The sequence below is a fragment of the Pristiophorus japonicus genome, chromosome 16, assembly GCF_044704955.1.
Source record: "Pristiophorus japonicus isolate sPriJap1 chromosome 16, sPriJap1.hap1, whole genome shotgun sequence".
NCBI lineage: Eukaryota > Metazoa > Chordata > Chondrichthyes > Pristiophoridae > Pristiophorus > Pristiophorus japonicus.
Window position 1 is genome coordinate 54,563,912 of NC_091992.1, and position 27,104 is coordinate 54,591,015.

Below are 27,104 nucleotides of genomic sequence, written 5' to 3' on the forward strand. Positions count from 1 at the left end.
CTCCTCCCTGCAGGCGTCTGTGAACTTACAGAGGCTGGCCAAGTGCTGGAGGTCCGCAACAAAGTCCGGTATGCTTTGTCCTTCCCGACGTCGGTGGGTATAGAATCTGTCGGGCCATATGTATGCTGCTCGCTGGTTTGAGGTGCTCACTGATTAGCTTGCTGAGCTCTTCAAAGGGTTTGTCTGCCGGCTTCTCGGTTGCTAACAGGTCTTTCATGAGCATGTAAGTCTTAGGTCCACAGCTGGTCAGTAGATGAGCCCTTCGCTTGTCTGCCACTGATTCTCCCAGCCAGTCCTTCATGACAAAGCTCTGCTGAAGCCTCTCAATGAAATCGTCCCAGTCCTCACCAACACAGTACCGTTCCTCTGTGCTACCAGTAGCCATTCTCGTGGGTCGTTGATTCCCGTTTCTCGTCGCCACTGTAAAGTCCTTACACAATACCACAAATCCACACAAGGCATATTCTATGGACAAGGTCACTCTGTGACCTGCACCTTTATTCACAGGACCCAAAAGTGATGACCCTGTGTGGGACCTCCCTTTATATACCTGGATGACCAGGTGAGGAGTGTCTCCCACAAGTTCACCCCATGTGGTCAAGGTGTGCATTTCTCAATTATATACAATATTGCAGTGTTGTTACATGAAGGTTACATACATGACAATGATCACCTCAAAACTTGCTTCCATTTGTTTGATTGAAAATACCTGTGTGATTTTTCGAACACTCCAGTCAAGTCTGTGTCCCTCTGACAGTATAACTAGTTGCTACCACTACACACATCGCTGGCCGGTTTCAAATACTGATTTTGCCCCCCTCCATGCATCACGGGCAGGATCAGAAACACATTCTATCATTCCATTCTGTAGCATGTTCGTCATTAGATGTGTTCTGAGCAAAGCTACAATCTGAGCAGCTTATGGGTTGGACTCTGAAGGTTTAGACACTGATGAATCTGCTTTATGTTTCCAGTATTTTCTATTTTTATTTAAGATACATGTTGGAGACATCATTGCAACATTGGTGCACCGATCCATTGCACCATTAGCCTGCACATACTACACCCATTAAACAAACCATACAAAGAGATACGCAGATTAACGTGACATTTAGAATAACTGGTCCAAACTAAACAATACGCAGAAGGATTGAAACAATTTCCTCTTTTTGTTAAATTACTAGTTAAACAATTGATATAATTAGATCTGTCCTGTTGGTGCAAGTTTAAATCTGTAAATTACTGAACACATTGACAGAAAGATGGAGAAGAAATGGTGAGCATTCACACAGACATGAGCAGTTGTTCAATAACTTCTCAATAGGGATATGTGCGCGCACTATGTCCGTGCAGCAGAGCAGGTCTCCAGTCGTCTTGGATAACCCTTGCCACTGTACCAAGACCTAGCTCTGTCAAGCCCGTGTGGTGGCTGGTGTGTAACGGCCATCAGACGCTAAAAAAATCCACGCACAGGCATCTTTCACCCTTCAGGATGTAGTTCAGGATCCGGAATATTAGGTCCTTCATTGAAATACCTGCGAACTCATCTCTTTTTTTGGCATGGAAGCAAGTCACCCTCGCTTTGAGGGACTGCCTATGATGATGATGATGATGAATAGGGGTGAAATTGGACTTTGGTGATAGGACAAAACAGGCGTTGTGAATCAGCAGCCGACTTCACTGGAAAAGGAAATGCTGCTTCAGATTGGCTAGTGTGCATTTTGCACTATTGCTGAAGACCAATTTCACCCTCACTGTTGCAAAGCAGCCAATCAGTGCAGAATATCTGTGCAATTTTTGCTGAGAACTCTTGTCCACTGTAAATTCAATGGGTTCATGTGAGCAATGTTGCTTAACCATTAACAGGAGGAGGAACACTAGATTGATTCCTGGGATGAGAGGGCTGTCTTATGATGAGAGATTGTGTAGAATGGGCCTCGACTCTCTGGAGTTTAGAAGAATGATGGGTGATCTCATTGAAACATATAATATTCTGAAGGGAATTGACAGGGTAGATGCTGAGAGGTTGTTTCCCCTTGGCAAGAGTGTCTAGAACTAGGGGACATAGTCTTAGGATAAGGGCTAGGTCATTTAAGTCACAGACTGGGTTGTGAATCTTTGCAATTCCCTGCCCCAGAGGGATGCTGAGTCTCTGAATATATACAAGGTTGAGAGAGATAGATTTTGGGAGTTTAGGGGAATCAAGGGATATGGAGATTGGGAGGGAAAGTGGAGTTGAGGTTGATGATCAGCCACACATAAGAACATAAGAACAGAAGAATTAGGAACAGGAGTAGGCCATCTAGCCCCTCGAGCCTGCTCCGCCATTCAACAAAATCATGGCTGATCTGGCCGTGGACTCAGCTCCACTTACCCGCCCGCTCCCCGTAACCCTTAATTCCCTTATTGGTTAAAAATCTATCTTTCTGTGACTTGAATACATTCAATGAGCTAGCCTCAACTGCTTCCTTGGGCAGAGAATTCCACAGATTCACAACTCTCTGGGAGAAGAAATTCCTTCTCAACTCAGTTTTAAATTGGCTCCCTGTATTTTGAGGCTGTGCCCCCTAGTTCTAGTCTCCCCGACCAGTGGAAACAACCTCTCTGCCTCTATCTTGTCTATCCCTTTCATTATTTTAAATGTTTCTATAAGATCACCCCTCATCCTTCTGAACTCCAACGAGTAAAGACATAGTCTACTCAATCTACCATCATAAGGTAACCCCCTCATCTCCGGAATCAGCCTAGTGAATCGTCTCTGTACCCCCTCCAAAGCTAGTATATCCTCCCTTAAGTAAGGTGACCAAAACTGCACGCAGTACTCCAGGTGCGGCCTCACCAATGCCCTATACAGTTGCAGCAGGACCTCCCTGCTGTTGTACTCCATCCCTCTCGCAATGAAGGCCAACATTCCATTCGCCTTCCTGATTACCTGCTGCACCTGCAAACTAACTTTTTGGGATTCATATGACACGCAGCTCCTGTTTGTGAACTTGGGGGGTGTCAGGACCGCCCTCCGGGAGCTGCCTGTCTTTTACAAGGAACTCATCAGGGTCTGGAACAAAGTCTCCACCAAGCGCAGCTCTCCGCCGGCTGGAGTGGCGGCCGTCCTGCAGGAGCTGCTGCTCGGGAATCCGTACCTCCACGACCGAGGTTTTATGTGGCGGTCGGAAGAGAGGGCTGTGGCTGGTGAGGTGACCAGGGTCAGGGACCTGCTCGATGGCGGAGGAGCGGGCTGGATGGCGCCAGACACGCTGGCGCGGCGCCTAAATTCTGCCAACGTCCGCCACGCGGCCGATGCCATCGAGTCGCTAAAAACAGCTCTGGGCCCTGACTCTGTTAGGTGCATCGAGGAGGCTCAAGCACGTGGGGAGATCCCGTCCGAACTGACCCCCGTCCGGACGGAATTCCTCATCGGCGCCAAACCCCGGAACCTCCCTCGGGGCCGGCGCCTCACAACTTGAGCCGCCTCGGGGAAATCCCCTCCGTGCCTTTCAGTTCCGCGTGGAGGGGTTTCCTGTACGGGCTGCTCCTGCACACTCTCAACTTTGCCATCCTCGCCGGCCGTCTGGACACGCCATGGCGTACCATCTTGCCGTCTGGAGGAGGCGGGGGTCCCCGATGGAGGGCACTCTACGCAGGGGTCCTCCCACTATTCATCGGGGACTTGGCCTGGAGGGTGGTGCACGGAGCAGTGCCGTGCAACAAATTTTTAAGCCGGTTCACGGACTCCCAGGCCGCCTGCAATTTCTGCGGTCTGGAAGAGTCCGTGTTCCATGTTTTTATGGAATGCACAAGGATGCAGCCCCTGTTTTATTATTTGAAGGGGCTGCTCCTGAAATTCTGGCTGCACTTCAGTCCCACTCTCCTGATCTTTGGGCACCCTGTGCGGAGGGGAGCGGGTAGGTCCGAAAGCCTCCTCGTAGGACTGCTCCTGGGCACAGCCAAGGGTGCCATCAGCCGGTCCAGGCAGCGGGCGGTCGAGGGGGTCGTTCAACCTGACTGCCTGCCTCTCTTCCGCTCTTACATCCGGTCCAGGGTGTCCTTGGAGATGGAGCACGCGGTGTCCACCGGTACGCTCGCGGCCTTCCGCGAGAGGTGGGCACCGGAGGGACTGGAGTGCATCATCACGCCCGGCAACCAAATTTTAATTTGATTTTACATTTTAAAGTTTAATTTGTTTTAATTGCCGGTGCTTTTAGTGTCCCCCTTCCCTTTTATAGGGGGCATTGGGGAAAAATTTTGATTTTAGTGCCCAAAAAAAAAGAAAAACAAAAAAAAAAGCGCCTTGTAAATGTCTGGTGTGTCATCCAGGTCGGGTGGCACAGATAAATGTTTTATGTTTTGCAGGTAGACTCTAAAAGAGTTTCATGCACAAGGACCCCCAGGTCCCTCTGCACCGCAACATGTTGTAATTTCTCCCCATTCAAATAATATTCCCTTTTACTGTTTTTTTTTCCCCAAGGTGGATGACCTCACACTTTCCAACATTATATTCCATCTGCCAAACCTTAGCCCATTCGCTTAACCTATCTAAATCTCTTTGCAGCCTTCTGTGTCCTCTACACATCCCGCTTTCCCACTAATCTTTATGTCATCTGCACATTTTGTTACACTACACTCTGTCCCCTCTTCCAGGTCATCTATGTATATTGTAAACAGTTGTGGTCCCAGCACCGATCCCTGTGGCACACTACTAACCACCAATTTCCAACCCGAAAAGGACCCATTTATCCCGACTGTCTGCTTTCTGTTAGCCAGCCAATTCTCTATCCATGCTAATACATTTCCTCTGACTCCGCGAACCTTTATCTTCTGCAGTAACCTTTTGTATGGCACCTTATCGAACAAAAGGTTACTGCCATGATCTTACTGAATGGCGGATTAGGCTCGAGGGGCCGTAGGACCGACTCCTGCTCCTATTTCTTATGCTCTTATGAGACTCTGCTCATGTCTCTCTGGCAAATGGTCTTGGCTAGATGAGATTTTAGATCCCAGAAGCAAGGTTGCCATGCTCCAGTGCACCACTAGGCATGTTCATGTGAAAGCTACACTCCACAACAAAATGCATGCGTTAGAATTACATATTCAGAGGACAGAAAAAAAATAGTGAGTGGATCAGTTTTCAAATGCAGACAGTGTAACTCTCCTCAGCCCCTCTACATCTTATCTGACTTTAACACACAGCCGATAAGGAAGTGGACTCCGGGTAATTCCATATTTGGCTTCCGTGTAGCTTGGCCTCGGCTCGTTTTCCGGGAGAAGAAATGTGAAATGTCGCAGCATGGACGTGAAGAACAGGAAGAGTTCGGTCTTTGCCAGCTGCTCCCCCAAGCACACACGGCGACCTGCGGGGTGAGGAGCAAGAGTAGTTAGTGCCCGCCGGAGAGAGGCCAGAAGGTCACTGCGGGATCACACTGATCAAACACCAACTGCTCCTCACAATCTTAAATTTCATAACCATTCTGGCCGCATCCAACTACAGCTAAACTCTCACTGAATTATAGTTGCCTCCAACCTTTTTCAAAGTTAAATAAATGTTATTTTACTTAATTTTATTCAATCAATATATAATGTACTCTTAGAAACTAGGTTAAACATAAGGGGCTTTGAGAGCTGACTTAACTTATGGAATTTTATACATCCTCTTTGAGGTCCAGAAGCAGACTGAGGCCCCCACCTCTACATAGAGATGCGGCTAGCCATCCATTACTAATTCACAGTTGCATATTTTGGTACATATAATGATCCTTTGAATTCTACATTACCCGCGGAGAATGGGAGGAACCCTTCTGGCTTCACAAACTTCCCTTCCGCGTTGAGGAAGTGATCCGGATTGAACTGATGCGGAGTTGACCAAACGTTTTCATCAAACAAGACGAGGTAAGGTTTGGAATGATGACTGTTCCCTGTAAATCATTTAAAGACAAACATTAGCCAAGAATGTATTTGGAATAGACCATCAGAGCAATAAGGAGGAGCCCGCTACTTGTTACCTTGCATTCTGGCTGTTCGCTGTAGAGTGAGGACAGTATAACTTATAACTAGTTCCAGATGCTTGTCTCCCCATCACAGACAGATGGCATCTACATCACGCCTGCCATACACCGAGAAACCTCTGCTCATCACCACATTTACCCCTTCCCTACAATCCATGAGCAATGCCACGGGGGATCTATTACTATAAGAAAAAGCAACAAAGGCCTCCTCCTGTAAGGAGCTGCTCACTGACTGACATACAGGCTTATCTACCCCAGCAACGGTATCTGTATTAGAGAAACTCAACTCCTTAAGCAATAGAGAGCAGTGATGCTAACTCGCAATCTTCCTATTTCGCATGAATGCCTGGAGAAAGGACGAGCTGTGCTTTCAGAAACAGACAGGTCTTGTGGGTGGAGGTGGGGAAGCTGCATATCCAAGATTAATTCCAGACCGTACCTTGGGGATTGTGTATCCCATGACCTCCGTAGCCCTGTATGTTTGATGAGAAAGTGAAACAGGAACAATATTTCCCAAGCGTTGGGTTTCATGGATAACAGCATTAGTGTACGGCATATTGTCCCGGTCGTCCAACATTGGCTTCCTCTCCTTCCCAACCACTCTGTCAATCTCTTCATGGACTTTAGCTGCAGAAGCAAAAAAAGAACAAATCCTGAGGATCAGTTGACAGAAAGAACTTGCATTTATATAGCACCTTTCATGAGCTCAACTCTTCGCTGCCGTCGTCCTCCTGCATCAGCTCGTGCTGCTCCCTGAAGTAGTATGCCTCCACGCTGCTCCCGAGGCTGCTTGCTGCTGCTTTTATGGCCCCAATCTGCCGCTGATGTTCATGCAGGTTGGGGCCTCCATGCTGCTCCCGAGGCCGCTCGCCGCTCCTTTTTAGGATCGGGGTGAAGAATCGGCGAGAAACTGTAGAGGGATGTGATCGCAGCCCAGGGGAGGCGCGAGTTCGGGTCCAGGGGCCCAGGGGCAGCACGGGCCAGGCCACACTGCGCTATGTGTTCGCACTAGGTCCGTGCAGCAGAGCTGGTTTCCAGTCGTCTTGATTAATCCTTGCCACTGGACCAAGACCTAGCTCTGTCCAGCCCGTGTGGTGGCTGGGGTGGAACGGTCACCCCACATTAAAAAAATTCACGCACAGGCATCTTCCACCCTTCAGGATATAGTTCAGGACCTGGAATATTAGGTCCTTCATTGAAACACCTGTGGACTCAACTTTTTTTGGCGTGGAAGCAAGTCATCCTTGTTTTGAGGGACTGCCTATGTTGATGATGATGAGGACGATCATGAGCTCAAGATGTCCCAAAGAGTTTCACAACCAATAACATACATTTTTGATCACTGCAGGAAATACTGCAGCCATTTTCCACAGCAACATCCCACAAACATCAATGAGACAAGTGATCAGATACTTGGTTTTAGTGAATAGCAAATAGAGGATTGAAAACCTGTCATACTGAATATAGGATCATTCCAATCAGGGCAAAACATTAACAATTGTGACATTACTTCCAAATGCACTTTTTCTCCTCTCCCCAATTAATTCTAGTACTCTTCTTTTGTTCTCTCATCTAATACTGGCGATCTCTATCCACACCCCTCCATCTTAGTTCACACTGACATCTGGGTCGGAGAGGAATTTCCCAGATATTTTTTCCCCCCAAATTGGCCAGGGTTTTTTTAAACAGTTTTTTTGCCTCTCCCAGGAGATCACATGGTTTCGGGTGGGGTGGAGTCTATATGTTGTGATATACACGGTATCGCAATTGTGTGGCACAGCCTCGATGAACCAAATGGTCTTTACCTGTCCATCATTTTTCATATGTTCGTATCTCCCCCCTCCCCTCTCCCACAATGGCATCTATACTCTGCAGGTATTGGAGGCCTATCTGTACTTACACTGAAGCTCTGGATGGAGCACCATGAATATCAGGGCCCAGCGCAGTGTGGTGGAGGAGGTCTCTGTACCAGCGGCAAAGAGGTCAACAACCGTCCCTATCAAATTGGATTCCAGGAAACTTGTCTTGGGGTCGTTCTTCATCTAAAATGCAGTTAAAAAAGGAATCAGTGATAATATATAGAATCAGAGATAAAATCATAGAATGAGACTACACAAATGGAGGCCATTAGGTCCATTGTGCCTGTGACCTGAACACACTGACTGCAGGTCCCCATGACACACAGACACCAGTTACAAAAGAACATAAGAAATAGGAGCAAGAGTGGGCCATTTGGCCCCTCGAGCCTGCTCCGCCATTCAATGAGACCATGGCTGACCTTCAGCCTCAACTCTGCTTTCCTGCACTGTCCCATGTCGCTTGATTCCCTTAATATTCAAAAATCTATCACTCTTTGTCTTGAATATACTCAAAGACTGAGCCTGCACAGCCCTCTGGGGAAGAGAATTCCAAAGATTCACCACCCTCCGAGTGAAGAAGTTTCTCCTGAAATTATAAGGATATGTATGTACCTGAGAGTATGCTCACAGGTTTGTAGAGCTGTTGCTTGGCCAAGGTGGCCATTAAGCGGTCCAGGCAGTGGGCAGTCGGTCGAGGGGGTCGTTCAGCCAGATTGCCTGCCTCTCTTCCGTGGCTACATTCGCGCCTGGGTGTTCCTGGAGATGGAGCACGCAGTGTCCACCGGTACGCTCGCGGTCTTCCGCGAGAGGTGGGCACTGGAGGGACTGGAGTGCATAATTTCAACAGGGAACAAAATGTGAATTTGATTTGTCAAGCATTCTTTTAAAGTTTATTTGTTAATTTGTGGGTTTTGGTGCCCTTACAAAAGGGGAAACTTGGCTTAAAGTTCCATTAAAATAGTTGTAAAACTGTTGCATTGTGAATGGCTTAGCCAGTCATGTGATGTTCGCAAGACTCAATAAAACCCCACTCAATTGAATCTAGGTCATCCACGATGAGGTATGCAGTTGTGAGCCGAGTGGATGAACTGCTAATGTGTAGTGTGATTGTTAAACCTTTGTTAATAAACCAACTAGTTCTTAATAATAATGTGTTGCTATGAATTCTTCTGCAAAGAACCCATGTAGCAAATAAATTACATACCTTCTCCTGCTCTGCAATGAAAGCATCAATGAAGTCCCTGGGCTCATTTGGATCCCATAATTCTTTGTGCTCCGTGACTATTTCCTGTAAAAAGCGTATGGTTTTCTCATGGTTTTTGAATATCTTACTGTGTGGACCCGGGAAGTGACGAATAAAGGGGAAGGCATTCAACAGCTGCAAGAAACACAGGGTTTGAAATTAAATGTATTCTTTTACACTTCTCTGATTTTGCTGAAAATGGTGAACACAGAAATTCATCCCATTATATTTACAATGAAGCCAACACAAAGAGGAATTATTTCCCCTGTCATCTAAATATGGTATCTTAGCAAATAATATCAACTATGTCAGTCACGATCTCTATTAATCCTCATTGAATTCCAATGAGTTTGTTTGTAAGCATAATCCTTAGACACCTATATTGGTTTGGCTTTACTGCCTTTACTGTGATTCAGGGAATATTTTAATGTTTTATATATTCAATGAAAAAGTAGATATAAGTATAAGTATAACATCTATTGTTCCACTAGAATTACCAAACCGAGGAAAATATTTCTCGATGCTGTAGAATTACTGCCCTCAGAATAGACTCCGAGGGGAGAAATGCGGGTCGTTTACCCCTCCCGTTAGTGCCCCAGGGGACTATACATTCCATTATACATTCATGGAGAGGGAGGGTGAACAGCCAGTTGTCGTGGTACATGTAGGTACCAACGATATAGGTAAGAAGCAGAAAGAGGTCCTACAAGCTGAATTAAGGAGCTAGGAGTTAAATTAAAAAGCAGGACCTCAAGGTTTGTAATCTCTGGATTACTACCAGTGCCATGTGCTAATCAGAGTAGAGGGAGCAAGATAGTTAGAATAAATACGTGGCTTGAGCAGTGGTGCAAGAGGGAGGGATTCAAATTCCTGGGACATTGGAACCAGTTCTGGGGGAAGTGGGACCTGTACAAAAGGGACGGTCTGCACTTGGGCAGGACTAGAACTGATGACCTAGGGGTAACATTTGCTAATGCAGTTCGGGAATGTTTAAACTAATATGGCAGGGGGATGGGAACCTATGCAGATAGATAGGGCGAAGTAATATGGAGTCAGAAACAGATGGTAGAAAGGTGAAAAGCAATAGTGGAAGGCCGAGTAAATAAAGGCAAGAAACAAAAAGGGCCACACTACATCATAATTCTAAAAGGACAAAGGGTGTTAAAAAAAACAGCCTGATGGCTTTGTGTTTTAATGCAAGGAGTATCCGTAATAAGGTGGAGGAATTAACTGTGCAAATAGATGTTAACAGATATGATGTGATTGGGATTACAGAGACGTGGCTCCAGGATGATCAGAGCTGGGAACTCAACATCCAAGGGTATTCAACATTCAGGAAGGATAAAATAAAAGGAAAAGGAGGCAGGGTAGCATTGCTGGTTAAAGAGTAGATTAATGCAATAGTTAGGAAGGACATTAGCTTGGATGATGTGGAATCCAAATGGGTAGAGCTGCAGAACACCAAAGGGCAAAAAACATTAGTGGGAGTTGTGTACAGACCTCTAAACAGTAGTAGTGATGTTGAGGAGGGCATCAAACAGGAAATTAGGGGTGCATGCAATAAAAGTGCAGCTTTTATTGTTAGATCTCTTGATTTCCAATGAAGTACGAACTCCGATGGTAGTTTTAACTTTTTAATCTTGGCAGAGAGCAACAAACTGCTGGCTGATTGCCAGTTTCTTTGTCTTACTGAGACACATGGTCAAAATGGCTGTATTTTATACCTGGATCAATTTACAGAAAAGAACTCGCCTTCTTTGACCTTACTGGCTCAATTGAAAGTCTTTTAACATTTTATTGGCTCGCTACCCAAGGTCCGAAAATGTCAAGTTGATTGATGAGTTAATGCAACATGCCGAACTGCATGTAGCAGCCTTGTCTTGGGGGTCTGTGAATTTTCACAGTCTGTCTCAATGAGCCTGTTTGAATTCTCTATCAATCCCCCCTTTGATTCTTTCAAAAACTGAATCATAAAACATCAGGTATCACTGGTTAAACATTCTACAAAATAATTTCATACATGTTAATAGAGTTTCCTTCTAAAATTTGTTGATGTGTTTCGCCACATGTCCAGACTAGTAGCTTCCACACAAATTTACACCAACCCGAGTTCCATTGTGGCCACAATGGAAGTCTGGTTTTAGTAGGTTAATTAACCTTATTCCAATTTAATCCAAATCAATATCTTAATTCAACCTGTAAACCACCTTTCCATAAGCATAACATACCACGTACAGATGGTCTGCTGGGACCTGCAAGGTATCTCACCTGCGGGACAGCAGCTACAGCCGCCTGGTCGCAACAACATTTAATCAACATAAACAAACAATTTACATGTAATTCCCTTCGTACTCTACTATTTCCCTTTGGTGCAGAGGGTCGGCTAGTAAGAAGTAAGCCTATGCCTAGAATACCTACAATCAATAATACAGTAAATGTATACATTTTCGAAAAAGTAATTGTCCTTATTAGATTTCAGCTTCAGTTACGGGTGCTTGTTTAACGTGTGAAGCGTGGATCCAGGCTTTCTTTCCTTGGACTTTAACAGCTGCCTGGGTGGTCAATAACACTTGATAAGGTCCCTCCCACTTGGAACCCAAAGGTTCTTTATGCAACTTTTTCACATACACCCAGACTCTCGGGATGATGTCGTGTCCTCCTTCGGGTGGATTACCCCAAGCTGCCGATACCTGTCGGGAAACAGAACTAATAGCATTGGTTAAGTTCTGACAGTATGATAACAAAGTGTCACTCATTAAGTGAACATCAGTTTTCCGTAAATCGATAGTTCCTGGCAGCGACATGGGTCTTCCTGTTATAATTTTGTGGAAGAAAGAATCTATGAATCTATGGCTTATGGTAAAGGGAAGGGTTAAATTCTGTTTTTGCTATATTTGAAGAAATAATAGGACTAGAACAACACCCACACTTTTTAGCCTTGAAACTTAGAAATGTAATTAAATGACTATCTGGTATTAAAAGGGAGTCTCCTGATATTCTGCTTATCAGACTGTGAACAGGGAGAAATTATGCAAGGACAGATAGAGTGTGTGCCTCCCGAGACGACCTTTGTACTCACGGAATTAATGAATAAGATTCCTTTTCTCTTTCTGTATTCTATTTCTGTATAAAGATAGGGACAATTTGCTTGTAGAGCAGAGTCTTCTGCCTTGGTACGGTCCAAGCAGGCTCTCCGAGATATCGCGCTATTTTTTAATAAAATTCTCTCGAAGTGCAATTCTGAAAGTCTCCGCCTGAGTTAATTTAAGCTAAATATTTCCTCGACAGATTCTGGCGTAGTTAGGCAGGATCTCTTAAAAAAAAAAAACGAGATCCAAAAGAACTAAATTTAACTTTTAAAGAGAAAAGAGGAATTTTAAGGACCCTCCTAGCTGAAAGGAGGAAGGTGCCTAGGCCGTCCTAGCAAAAAGGGGGACGGGCCGCCGAGATCCCCTGAAGGGTGAGGCATAATTTAAGGTAGCTACCGCAAAGAAGCTAAAATAACAAAAAGGCAAAAGGAGACCCCGAGCTGAGCAGAAAAGAGAACACCGGTGAGCGCTCTGTAAATTATTGTATATTTTGTAGGATTGTCCTAACTCTCATTTCAGAAAAGACGTTGCACCCGGAAGAATGGGAAACGGCTCTAGTCGAGCAGGGCGCTCGCGCCCAGCTCCTAGAAAAGAAAAGAAGGACGACCTCTCAACTGAAAGAATGAAAGTACATCCTAAAACTGAGAAAAGAATCGGTAAGGTAGCAAAGCAACGAGAGAAGGTAGGAGATCCTATTGTGCCGCCCGGCTCGCCGGCGGACACTGTAATTAAAGAAACAGGAGACGACAGATACGCAGTAACGTTTAGTAGCGATTTGTACGGCTGGTCTGATGGGGATTGGCCATATGGAGGAAGTTTTAAATTGTCCTTAATTGAGGAATGGAAACAGACCACCAAAGATGGGGTAGGGGACCCCACTTGGGATAAAGACTATGGAGAATTGTTTTAAAAAATGGACAGAGGTGGCAAAAAGACACCAGCCCCCGAAAAATAAAAAGAAAAAGGAGGAGGGCAAGGAGAAGCCCCCTCCCTCTTACAGCCCCGAGTGCCCCGGTTATGACCGCTTCCCCTGTCGGCTTATATCCCCATCTTCCAACCACCAAACCGGATGATTGGCAGGAAATTATAGAAATAGTGGCCGCCTAGCTAGTTCAGGCCTCCAGGCGACGAGCCCACCCACAAGACCCACCAGAAGATGAAAATGGAGAAGGGGGGGGCGGATGGAGGAATCGAGAATAACGACACCCCCCCTAACCCAGGAATGAGTACCAGGACCACTGTGAGGCAGGCTGATTCCACCACTATCCCCCCGTTACAGGCCCCCCGTGTAATGATCGGAACAACTGCTGTTCTAAAGCCCTGGACACCGGGGGAGGCTCGGGATATGATATCAGCCGCCCCTAACCCTGTTAAGAAGCAAGTAGCCTTTCACAACTGGCTTGAGCAAACCTGTACCATATATAACCCCCTCCCCGGAGATGTGAAATTATTACTGCTGGCAGCATATGGGTTCTCTTGGCAGGGGGTGAAAGACATGTTCCCTATACCCGCCGGCGAAAATGGGGATTGGCGGGAAGACAATGAGGAAGAAGGAAATGAGTCCCGGGAACATTGGTTGCAACACAGGGGCAAGGATGCCATATTAAAAAGGAGCTAAAAAGCATGGGGATATAGGGGAAGTCACACGCTGTCTGCAGAAAGCAGAAGAATCAATGATAGATTTTGCAGTTAGATGGAAAAATAGTTGGGACGAACATGCAGGAATCCCGATGGATCAAAATGAACCTTTGGCAGTACAAACCTTGCTAAATTGCATGTTGCCGCAACAAGCAAGAACATACAAAATTAAGGTCTTGGACTGGCAAGGAAAAAGTTGGAAAGAAACGATCACAGTACTGGCCAACATGGATAGGGAGGGACTATTCACCTATAAGGAAAACAAGGCTAAAACAGCAGGTCAGTACTATCAGCAAAAAGGAAGAGGACAAGCGCAGAATAATAGAGGAGGATATGGGGGACGAGGACGAGGAAGAGGGAGAGGACAGTGGCCCCAAAGAGACCGCTCTCAAGATGAGTGTAGAAATTGCGGAAGAAAAGGGCATTGGGCTCGCGATTGCAGGTGCCCCCCGAAACAGGGTGGAGGGTTACAAGGGGGTTTCCCCGAACCTCCACCTCCCTTGGCCCCTCAGTTTTCGTTCTCTAACCCCAACCCGCACCAATCAGCATAGGGATGCCCCGGAGGCTTAGTGGTACAGGCGGCAGCCCTCCGCCTATCAGCAGACATAGAAGAAAACCCTTTGGCAATCGTAAAAGTAGGAGACACTTATGTGAAGTTCCTGGTGGATACCGGTGCTACTATGTCTTCTGTACCATCCTCTGTGGGATTACCTGTAAGCAACACCACCGTCTTAAGTATGGGTGTGGCCAGTATCCCCATGAAAGAATTTTTATCTGAACCTACCAAATTGATAATTGAAGGACAACCAGTTAATGATGAGACTTTGATAGTCTCTAAAACAACACCTCTCCCTTTATTGGGAAGACAGACTTTGTGCAAACTAGGAGCCACAATTTATTGCACAAAGGAAGGAATGTACATGGAGCTCCCTCCAAATAAAATTCATCAGTTCTTTAATGGGATTAAAGAAGAGAAAAGGGAGGATAACAAAGAAAAGGCTGCCCTCTATTGTTGGCAATTGAATGGCAATTTCTACTCCCCTTTGATACATGAAGTTATACAAAATTTAAAAGCTAAAATCGATCCCAATACTGAAGAATTGATGTATATAATTTTGACAAGCTTTGAGGCAGTTCAGCTTCACTGTACAGCCTGGTACACTCGCCAAAGAGCTGAAACTTACCAGTGTCTGGTACAATCCTTTTTGAACAAAGAAGAAATAATAGAGGCTACGCCCCGCATTTATTTTGGACCCGAAGGATTGGGGGTAGCCATTGACTTGACACCCTTACAGTAGCAGTGGTATAGAGAAGCGAACTCGATACTCCATCTGACATTGGCTGTAAAACCGCCAGCGAAACCTAAAGATATGGGTTCGATGATTGTAGGAATAGAAAAAGAAAAACAGCAACAAGGCTACCAACCTTGGGCAGTAATAAAACTGCAAAATGTTCAGATAGACTTTATCACCCACAACAGGGGGATTCTCCAGTGGAAAGGTAAAAATCATGCCTCCACTTTTGAAAAACAGCAACTCCCGGAACAACCAAGCCCTAAGCTGCCAATGGCATTGAATCAAGTATCTTCTGAACTTTGGGCAAAGCATAAGAATCATGTTGGGCAAGTTCATTCTGCAGTACCCCATCGGCTACAATTGATAAAGAACGCCGTGTTACCAAGCATTAGGCAGTACAGACTGCCTCCAGAGGCAGAAAATGGGATAGAGCCAGTCATTTCTGCATTGTTGTAACAAGGAGTTTTAAAAAAGACACAGAGCCCGTGTAACACTCCGATACTGCCCATACCAAAGGTTAATAGGCCAATTGAATGAAGATTTGTGCAAGATCTGAGAGCTTTTAATAAGATAGTAGTCCCTATCACCTCTGTGGTACCGGACACCAACATTATACTATCTGCTATACCACCAACAGCAACTGTCTTTACTGTGATAGACCTGTGTTCAGCTTTTTTCTCCATCCCGTTAAATCAAGAAAGTCAGTATCTGTTTGCTTTCACTCACAAGAAGCAGCAGTACACATGGACCAGATTGCCCCAAGGATACACCGAAAGCCCCGCAGTATATGCAGCAGCCGTAAAAAGGGACCTTGAAGACTGTTCATTATCGGACCAGTCTGTGCTGTTGCAGTATGCGGACGATTTGCTTGTGGCTTCTAGCCACGGATACAGGTGCATGCAAGACTCCCTGAAACTGTTACAGCACCTATGTGAAAGAGGGCACCGAGTGTCGTTACAAAAGTTACAATTTTGTCAGACTCAAGTCCAGTACCTGGGTTTTCACATATCTCAAGGGCAGAGGCAGCTAGGACCAGAAAGAATTCAGACAATTCAAAGTGTCACCATACCAAAGACAAAGAAGGATATCTTGTCATTTTTGGGGATGGTTGGGTACTATAGACAATGGATCCCCGATTATCGAGAATGGGATGCGGTCCTAAGATCAGCTGCCCTAAATGATGCCCCACCCAAGGTGGAGTGGACCCCAGAGAGAGAGGAGGCATTTAAAACAGTTAAAGAAAGCCATTACTAATGCTCCGGCATTGGGACTTCCAAATTATGGTAAACCTTTTCAGATGTATGTGAACGAGAAAGAAGGATTCGCAACCGCAGTACTAACCCAAGAACATGGTGGGGGAAATAGACCAGTTGCTTATTATTCGGTTTTGCTGCCTCCAGTAGTAGGGGAATGCCAGCATGTCTACGTGCTGTAGCTGCTACTGCGGTCATGGTGGAGAAGTTGGTACCTATTGTTTTGGATTATCCATGTACTGTCATTACAGCCCATGCTGTGTTATTACTTTTGAATTCAGCTGCCACACAACACTTTACAGCGTCAAGAGGAACAGGTTATGAAGTATTACTGCTGTCCCACCCTAACCATACCTTTCGACGTGCACCAGTAGTGAACCCAGCCACCTTTCTTCCTACTAAAGAAGTAGAGGATCCAGACCAGCATGATTGTCTGTTAACGGTGGAAATAGCCACCTTACCAAGACCAGATTTGCTCACAGAGCCCATGGACAATCCTGATCTTATTCTCTATACGGATGGATCATCGTACAGGCTGTCGGATGACTTGCTGTTGGCAGGCTATGCTATTGTAAATCCCCACGAAACTGTTGAAGCATTCGCCCTGCCTCCCGGAACCTCGGCTCAGGCTGCTGAATTGTTCGCCCTCACTAGAGCATGTATAATAGCTAAAGATCAAACTGCTAATATCTATACTGATTCTAGATATGCATTCGGTGTAGTCCATGATTTTGGACAACTGTGGAAAAACAGAGGCTTTATCACCTCTGGTGGAAAACATATTAAGCACTCTCAACTGGTGCTTAATCTATTAGATGCCATTCAGTTGCCAAGTAAGGTAGCCGTTATCAAATGTGCAGCTCACACAACCGGTGAGGATGAAGTATCAGTAGGAAATAGGAGGGCTGACGAAGCAGCCAAACAGGCCGCTTCGGCACAGGCAGACTGCCTTCAAGCAGTCTCAGTTTCCCCTCCACAGGTACTTGACATCCAACAACTTAAAACAGCCCAACAACAAGTTACTATGCAAGAAAGAAGAACTTGGGAAAACCAGGGTTGTTTTCTCAGAAACGACATCTGGTGCCACCCTGATGGGCGAACTGTTTGCCCTAGATCTCTATTTTTGCCCCTGTCTCGCTTAGCACACGGTCAGGCTCACATGGGCAAAGGAGGGATGATACATGCTATTAATGCACAGTGGTATGCACCAGGAATAACAGTAGTAATTGAGAAAGTTGCTAGAACATGCCAAATTTGTCAACAAAATAACAGAGGTAAAACACCTGCTGAATATGATCATCTACCCCAGCCAAGTATGCCCTTTGAGAATTTGCAAATTGATTTTGTCCACATGCCTCCAGTATCAGGTCTTAAGTACCTATTAGTCATAGTAGATATGTTCACAAGGTGGGTAGAAGCGTACGCCACTAGGAGAGACGATGCCCGAATAGTAGTAAAAATTCTATTTAAAGAAATAGTACCAAGATATGGGATACCTATGGGAATCAACAGTGACAGGGAACACACTTCACCGGAAAAATAGTGCAAAATCTTGCAGAAGCGTTAGGTTTCCAGTGGAAGTTACATATGCCTTATCAGCCACAGTCCTCGGGAATGGTAGAAAGAGTAAATGGGATAATAAAATCTACCCTTACCAAGGTATGTCAGGAGACTGGACTAAAGTGGCCAGATGCCTTACCATTGGTATTGTATACAATGAGAAACCAGAAAAACCGAAACACTGGTTTGACACCACATGAAGCCTTGTTGGGAAGACCAATGCCTACTGGCGTAAAACCACCACTGGCAGCTGAAAAAATAGCATTAATTTGGAATGATGAAAAATCACTAAAGTATGCTCAGGCCATGTGTGAAATAGCAAGGAGTCTGCATGAACAAATAAAGCAGACACAGGTGCCCCCGTCGGAAGGAAATATGCACCCTTTCAGGCCTGGAGACCAAGTGTTGGTAAAAACATTAAACAAAGAATCCTTTTCTCCTAGGTGGAAAGGACCATATCAGCTAATTCTCACAACACGAACCGCGCTGAAGTTGGAAAAGCATCCAAATTGGGTGCATGCAACCCGTTGTAAATATTATTTTACCAACGAAATACAGCCAAAAGAAAAGGCATTGAACCAGGACGTACTACGATTGCCTGACTAAGGAAAAGGCCATTTTCTCGCTGAAGAACTGTACCTGCTCTTGTACTAAATTAAATATTTGGACTTGAAAGTACTGCCCAAAAGTTCAGGAACAGATGTCAGAGTTCATTTGTGTGCCAGTTTGGGCCTTTATTATTTGGGTCACTGTTACTATCGTGTGGACGTGTTGTTATTGTAACGACTTAATTCAAGAGTGGTATAGAAACAAACAAGAAAGGGAAGATGGGAAGGGACTCTTGGAAAAATTATAAATGGACGTTCGGTATACTGATCATTTTAGCGACAGGGAACTCCCGGCAGGAGGAAGAGGTCCTAAAAGAAGGAAGAATATGGAAGGGAAATATGGTATGGGAAAGAAGTAATAGTGCAAGGCAGCAAGGCAATTTTATATGCCCATTAGGCCAAAGTTGTAAAGTAGGGAATTTTACGGCACGATGTGAGGCATGTGGAATGAAGGAAGAAAGAGGGGAATTCCAGTTTATATTGGGGAAAGGGTATCAGTTGTTCATAGAATACCAGGCCGATGTGTGGATGAAGCGTACCCGGAGCACAGGGAAAAACAAGAGATGGGGGTACATAGGAGGGCCGGACGAGAGAAAAGACTTCCTCCGTTATTCATTTACAAGTATGGTAGATGGACAGCGGATGTTGTGCATGAATAACACCCCGGTGAATGGAGGAGACCCATTCGTGGTAAAATGGTCAGTAAAAGAATCCGGCCACCCAGAAGACCGGGACCCAGGACATCTAAAAAGGCTACTGACCACTTGCATCCCAGTGGTAAGATCCCCAGGTGTATTAAATCTAACAATACAAATTAAATATCCCCCAAAGAAAGAAGATGGTTGCCACACAACCAGTGTTAAGGTATCTTTTGAAAAAGAAAGACCCCAAAGAAAAAAACGGGATGTATTAGAGACTGTGTTAGGTGGAGTGGGAGCAGGAATAGGAGCATTGAACTCCATGGATATCGAGACCCTACAAAATAAAATCCAGGCCGGGGGACTGGTAGGGGAAGATATAAAGATCAGAAATGCCTGGGATGAAGGATTACAGCAATTACAGATATCAGGTTACGTCATAAATGAAATGACCTGGGAACAGAATGAAGGGATAGAGAAGGAAATAGAGAACCTAATGAAAGAACAACAGGGAGTAAACAAGTACACCCATTGCCTGTTTAAAGAAATGATCAGACAGCTATTAAGAGCCGAGTTAGAAAGGAAAATATTATCCTTCCATGCTAACACATGGGAAAGGTTGTTGGAAATTAACAAAAGGGATAAGCTTCTTAATTTAACCATTAACCCTCAAAAAAGATAGACCAGTTGTAATATGACACATCACCAGAGGGGATGTGCTAGGTGGCCATTCGGAATGGTATGTCCCTATCAGACCGCCATACACGAACCATGCTCACTGCAGCACTCCATTGGAGTATGTAAATGGGAATTAAAGCCAACAAATGACACTGATATTACGGAAATAGGACAGAATGAGATCTGTGTGACAGGAAATAAACCTGTCTATCTGGATGGAATTTTGTATAAACCCCCCATTAATAAATGTGTGAGAAGAGTCTACACCCTGCATGACCCTGAAGTAAAAAGAACTTATACCTTTGGGCAGGGCAAAATGTAGAAAAATATCTGTCTATGCACAAGGTTGAACCCTTACCCCCTGTAATTAATCTGACCAGACTGCACAATTTGATACGGAATAACAAGAAAATTGAGGAAGCTCTGTCAAAGCAAGGCAGAGCCATCCACCAATTTAGAGTCAAAATGAGTTACAAGAAGGGGCAGCTAGTGAGAATCGCAGACGAAGTCACCTCTTTGACAGTACACCACTGGTGGGATGTGTTTACCGGATGGTCCCCAAAAGCTTGCTATACATCCCATAGTAATCGTAGGTGTGGTTATGCTTGTATTATTAATAATCCTTTGCGGAATGTGGATAAAATTAAAAAATGTAATTAGTCAAGTAATAGGCCTGATCTCCGAAATAAAAAGGAAAAGTGTGTGCATGAAAGGAAGGTTAAGTCGCTTAGAGGAAAAGGTTGATGAAGACGAATATCTCAAAATGCGACCCTATCCTGAAGGGTATCAACCCCCTTTTCAGCAAGAAGAGAATATAGGAAATTGTGTTGATCTAAAAATTAAAAAAAAAAGATCAACAAGGAGGGAATTGTGGAAGAAAGAATCTATGAATCTATAGCTTATGGTAAAGGGAAGGGTTAAATTCTGTTTTTGCTATATTTGAAGAAATAATAGGACTAGAACAACACCCACACTTTTTAGCCTTGAAACTTAGAAATGTAATTAAATGACTATCTGGTATTAAAAGGGAGTCTCCTGATATTCTGCTTATCAGACTGTCAACAGGGAGAAATTATGCAAGGACAGATAGAGTGTGTGCCTCCCGAGACGACCTTTGTACTCACGGAACTAACGAATAAGATTCCTTTTCTCTTTCTGTATTCTATTTCTGTATAAAGATAGGGACAATTTGCTTGTAGAGCAGAGTCTTCTGCCTTGGTACGGTCCAAGCAGGCTCTCCGAGATATCGCGCTATTTTTTAATAAAATTCTCTCGAAGTGCAATTCAGAAAGTCTCCGCCTGAGTTAATTTAAGCTAAATATTTCCTCGACAAATTTCAAATGGGCTTAGACCTGTAGTTCTGTTCGGGGTTGCCCAAATGCTACATAGCACTATTGGTAGTGCCTGGGGCCATGGTGTTCCTTCTTGGTGATATTTGGCAAGCCGTTGTTTCAGAGTTCGATTCATTCGCTCTTCTTGTCCTGATGATTATGGATGATAAGGTGTAAATCCCACGTAATGTTCAGTAACCTACAGACTTCTTGGCAGACAGCACCTGTGAAGTGTGTTCCCTGATCTGAGTCAATGCTACTCGGAACTCCCCATCGGGGAATGTAATCCTTACACAAGACCTTTGCAGTGTGATTGGCTGTGGCTCTTTTAGTTGGGACAGCTTCTACCCATCTAGAGAATCTGTCGACCATGACAAGAATGTTAGTGCATCCTTGGCATTACCGTGATGGGTCCAGAATTATTTTTCTGGCAGACCACACAGCGGTCTGTTACCAGCTGGGCATGTTTTTTAAATCCCCGACCCCACCAGCTTTTCTGGAACCATGCCGTCATCTGTTGTGAGGCCAAGTGTCCCCACGAGTGGATCTGTTGGGCTAAAAAAGGCATAAGCGCGTGTGGCGCGACTGGCTTGTCGGTAACTCTGTCTCCAGACACCATCTTCGCATAGCTTAATTCCTGCCTCAATCCATGTCCATTTTTCCTCTCGGGAGCACTCACCTTGCATTGTTTGAAGGTCTCGTGTCAGAGTCCGGAGTGCTTTCAATCTGCACATCTGTGTTGGTTCTTCTGGAAGAACGCCCTGTGAGTCGGCATCTTTAGCTGCCTGGTCGGCTAGGGCATTTCCCGGTGCTTCTGTGGTATTTTCCTTGGTATGGGCCTTACACTTCAGGATGGACACTTCCTGAGGTAATTGTATGGCCTCGAATAAGTCTCGGACTTCTTTTCCATTTCGGATAGGTGTACCAGCAGCAGTGAGGAATCCTCTTTTCCACCATAACATACCAAAGTCGTGAGCGACTCCAAAAGCATAACGCGAATCTGTGTAGACATTAGCAGTCTGTCCTTCTGCTATTCGACATGCTTCTGACAGGGCCCATAACTCGGCCTGTTGTGCTGACGTTCCTGAGGGTAAACATCCTTTTGCCACTACCTCATATAAGGTTGTAACTGCCCATCCTGCTTTTCTGGTACCATTGTCAACAAAAGAGGAACCATCTGTAAACAGGATGAGGTCTGGGTTGTTCAGAGGCTCCTCTGCTGCTAAGGCTGCTTCTTCTGTTTCTTTTAAAATCTCCACGCAGTCATGCTCTTCACATTCTCCCCCCTCTTGCTCCCTTGATTCTGACATCGGGAGCATAGTTGCGGGATTAACCAGGCTGGCCCGGATGATATGGAGATTAGGAGCTTCCAAAACTGCTGTCCAGCGGGTCCATCTTGCTGCTGTCACCTGAGACATTCTATTCATAGACAGCAAAGCGTGTACGGTGTGGGGACACTTGACAATCAGCTTTTGGTCGAGGACTAGACCCGCAGTGGTCATTACCACTCGACGTGTAGCTTCCATGGCCCTTAGGCAACTTCCCCATCCGAGGGCTACTGCATCCAGTTTTGCCGAATAATAGCCAATAGGTCTTTGCCGATCCCCATGTTCTTGTGTCAGTATAGCTGTCATATATCCTTCTTTCTCATGAACAAACAGGGTAAACGGCTTACCACTATCGGGGATTCCCAGAGGCGGTGCTGAACACAAAACCTTTTTCAAACTCAGGAAGGCCTCTTGCTGTTCTTTAGTGAGGGTGATGGCTTCTTTAGAGGCACGTTTCCCCTTTAAAATATCATTCAGTGGCTGAGCAAGCTGTGTGAAGGAGTCAATCCAATTTCTGTTAAAGTTACACAATCCCAAAAAAGACCTTAGTTCCTGAATAGTGGTGGGTTTTTTAGCAGCCCGAATGGCTGCAGTTCTATCCTGGGTAAGTTCTCTCTTTCCTTGTGAAATCTTTTGTCCCAGGTATACAACCTCTTCTTGGGATATTTGTGCTTTGTCGATGCTGGCTTTATGTCCTTTCAGCCGAAGGTGATCCATCAAAGCTCGTAAATCTTGTTCATGCTGTTCTTCCGTGTTTGAAGCTAGCAGGATATCGTCTACATATTGGATGACTGTGGATGACAGGGGAGGTAATTCTCGCAAATGGCTTTGTAAAGCCACGTGGAATACCGTAGGGCTGTTGTGGAAACCCTGCGGTGACCAGGTCCAAGTATACTGTTGTCCTTGGACAGTGAAAGCAAACCACTGTCGAACCTCCGGTGCCAGAGGCACCGACCAAAATCCGTTGGCCATATCTATAACCGAGAAATATTTATGTTCCGGTTTGAGGGCATTAAAAATGGTGGAGGGATCTGCGACCAAAGGAGCTTTTTGATCAATACACTGGTTAGCTTTCCTATAATCGACAGTCAAACGGCAAGTCTCATTAGATTTCTGTACCGGCCACACGGGGCTATTGGAGGAGCTATGCGTTTTAATAAGCACCCCTTGTTTCTCCAATTGCTGAATAACCGGTAAGATTCCTGCGATGGCAGTTGGACTGATGGGATACTGTTTAGTGCATGGAGGCTTGGTCCCTGTAAATGACGCAGGCTCCATCTGGAGTAGGCCACAATCGTTCTTATCTTTAGCCCATAATGGGTGTTCCTTCAATTCTTCTTTCTTCAAAGTTCTAATTGACCATGTCACCCGATCATCCTCGAAATGCAACGATGAATCTATTTGGATTAGAACGTCCATTCCCAAAAGGGGTTGATCTACTGGGCCTATCCAGACCGGCGTGGTTAGTTCATGTGGACCCAGTACCGGTGTTGTTCTTTTAATTTCCATTTTATGGCCCCCAACTCCATAGACTGTACGTGCCCTACCATCCAACGGCAAAAAGTCTCCATATTGTAGGGGTAAGCATGTTAATTCCGCCCCTGTGTCTAAAAGACAGTCCACATCCTTATCGCCCACCCTCACAGTTATATATAGCCCATCTCCCCTTTGTTGTATTAGTGCGAGGAGGGGGGCCAGGGTGGGCTCTAATCGCTTTTTGCTATCCCAAATAACTTCTTGTGTTATTGTATTGTCAGTCGCTTAAATGCTGATATGAGGTCGTTATCTTGTGACAAGCCTGGCTTGTTGGCTGAATTGTATCCCTGGCTGCATCCTCTTCTCCAGCCACGACCTTTCTGTTTTGCCCTGCACGTCTTGGCCCAGTGACCTTCTTTCCCACAATAATGACGTTTTCCGGGTAATTTTCCTAATGACTGTTTATCGGAATCCTGGGATTTCCATCCCATAGCCTGTACAGCTCGGACTTTAGCTCCCATATCCCGATCTAATTGGTTACATCGATCCACCAATGCTGCAAAGGTAGTTCCTCTCCCTTCCCAGTCCGGTAACACTACCTTAAGCATTTTGGACAGTTCTGGCTTTAGACCTGCCACGAAAGCTGCTTTCAGGGGTCCAAACGCTTGTTCATCCATTTCCTCATCCGTATTATTCATGCCCGAATGTTCTAGCCACGTACATCTGAACCGCTCATCATACTCCAGGACCTCCTCTGTTCCTTTCTGTTGGCAAGCTGCAATTTTTCCCCAGTCTGTCTTAGCTGGACTGAAGGCTTGCAGCCAGTGTTTAATCGCCTCCCATCCTGCGTCTAATTCTTGCTCATCCTGCCCCAAAGCTTCATCTATCTTGTCGTGCAATTTTCTTCCCTGTGTTTTTGGCACCATTATGGTCAAAGTTTGCACTCCGTCCCAGGGATGAAGTTGATATATATTTCTTAAGCGGTCCAATTGGTCCCACGTTTTTACTCCCCCTTTCTTTGGATTGGGCAATTCCTTGGACCATTTATCAATTTTCTCTGGGTCTGCCGGAGCATGAACTAATAAGTATTCTCCATATATCCTTCTCTTTGCTTTTTTGGTTCCGCCCTCATCCGCAGTCTCTTCTGATTTGACTACAACTCGTCTTTTTTTAAACGGGGCAAAGCGCACCCCTAATTCGTCATCCTCCTCCGACACTGTATTGTCGGAGGATTCAGAAACCGTATCTATTCCTCGGTCGTGTCTTCGGGTTTGCGCTTTTAATTTATCCAAACATGGGTACCCTGGGAATTGATCAATACATTTTCCTTTTCCTATTACTGTCTCTTGACCTAATGATTTTTTCCATTCTTTAATTTCACCTTTAAGATCTTTAACTTCCGCTTCCAGCTTTTAAAGTTCAAGCTTTTTCTGTCGCAGCTGTGCACAAACAGCTTGCAATTGATCCTGTGTACTGGTCAGTTCTCGATCATGTTGAGAACGCGTTATAATTTCATTCCGGTTTCGGATCTGGCCCATAACCGCTAGGGACCATCTAGTTCGCTCTTTATTTTTCATACGGGTCGTTTTTCCCCAGACCCTTTTAATCTCGTCCAAGGACCATTGTCCTTTGGGGGTTCCATACTTTTGTTCAATCTTAATACAGGTTTTAGCTAAGTTGAATTGTTCCTCTATGTATTCTTTCAACTGTTTGAGAATTAAATCTAGCGAAACTTCAGGTGGTGCCTGCCCACCTTTAACAGTTGTAGGCAATTCTTTGCCCTTATCTCCTGCCGCCATTTCTTTACTGAGTTCTTCACTGGGGTCTCGAGTTGTAGGCTTGCTAGCCGATCAATAGGTCGGTGATTAATTAACTAACACACCGCCGAAGTTTAGACGTCTATGGAACCTCGAGCCGACTACCAACTGGAGGATTCGCAAACCGGAGGCTTTCGGAATCGCGTAGAAGGAGAGGCGAATTTAGACTTTTGACCGAGGACTTTTTTTAAAAAAGAGGAGTCCTTACCTCAATATGTAGGTCCGATGTCCAAAATTCAGTTTCTTTCCTCAGCGATCCTGCTCGCAGCGCCAAAATTGTTAGATCTCTTAATTTCCAATGAAATACGAACTCCGATGGTAGTTTTAACTTTTTAATCTTGGCAGAGAGCAACAAACTGCTGGCTGATTGCCAGTTTCTTTGTCTTACTGAGACACATGGTCAAAATGGCTGTATTTTATACCTGGATCAATTTACAGAAAAGAACTCGCCTTCTTTGACCTTATTGGCTCAATTGAAAGTCTTTTAACGTTTTATTGGCTCGCTACCCAGGGTCCGAAAATGTCAAGTTGATTGATGAGTTAATGCAACATGCTGAACTGCATGTAGCAGCCTTGACTTGAGGGTCTGTGAAATTTCACAGTCTGTCGAAATGAGCCTGTTTGAATTCTCTATCAGTTATCATGGGTGACTTTAATATGCATATAGATTGGGCTAACCAAACTGGAAGCAATACGGTGGAGGAAGATTTCCTGGAGTGCATAAGGGATGGTTTTCTAGACCAATATGTCGCGGAACCATCTATGGGGAGGCCATCTTAAACTGGGTGTTGTGTAATGAGAGGATTAATTCGCAATCTCGTTGTGCGAGGCACCTTGGGGAAGAGTGACCATAATATGGTGGAATTCTACATTAGGATGGAGAATGAAACAGTTAATTCAGAGACCATGGTCCAGAACTTAAAGAAGGGTAACTTTGAAGGAATGAGGCGTGAATTGGCTAGGATAGATTGGTGAATGAAACTTAAGGGGTTGACAGTGGATGGGCAATGGCAGACATTTAGAGACCGCATGGATGAACTACAACAATTGTACATTCCTGTCTGGCGTAAAAATAAAAAAGGGAAGGTGGCTCAACCGTGGCTATCAAGGGAAATCAACGATAGTATTAAAGCCAAGGAAGTGGCATACAAATTGGCCAGAAATAGCAGCGAACCCGGGGACTGGGAGAAATTTAGAACTCAGCAGAGGAGGACAAAGGGTTTGATTAGGGCAGGGAGTACAAGAGGAAGCTTGCGGGGAACATTAAGACGGACTGCAAAAGCTTCTACAGA

General features: G+C 45.1%; 1 pseudogene; it reads right to left on the reverse strand.

Annotated features, from left to right (window-relative positions):
* Positions 1 to 4,108: 4,108 nt before the first annotated feature.
* LOC139226511 (cytochrome P450 2D20-like) overlaps positions 4,109 to 27,104 on the reverse strand; it is a 34,908-nt pseudogene continuing 11,912 nt past the window's right edge.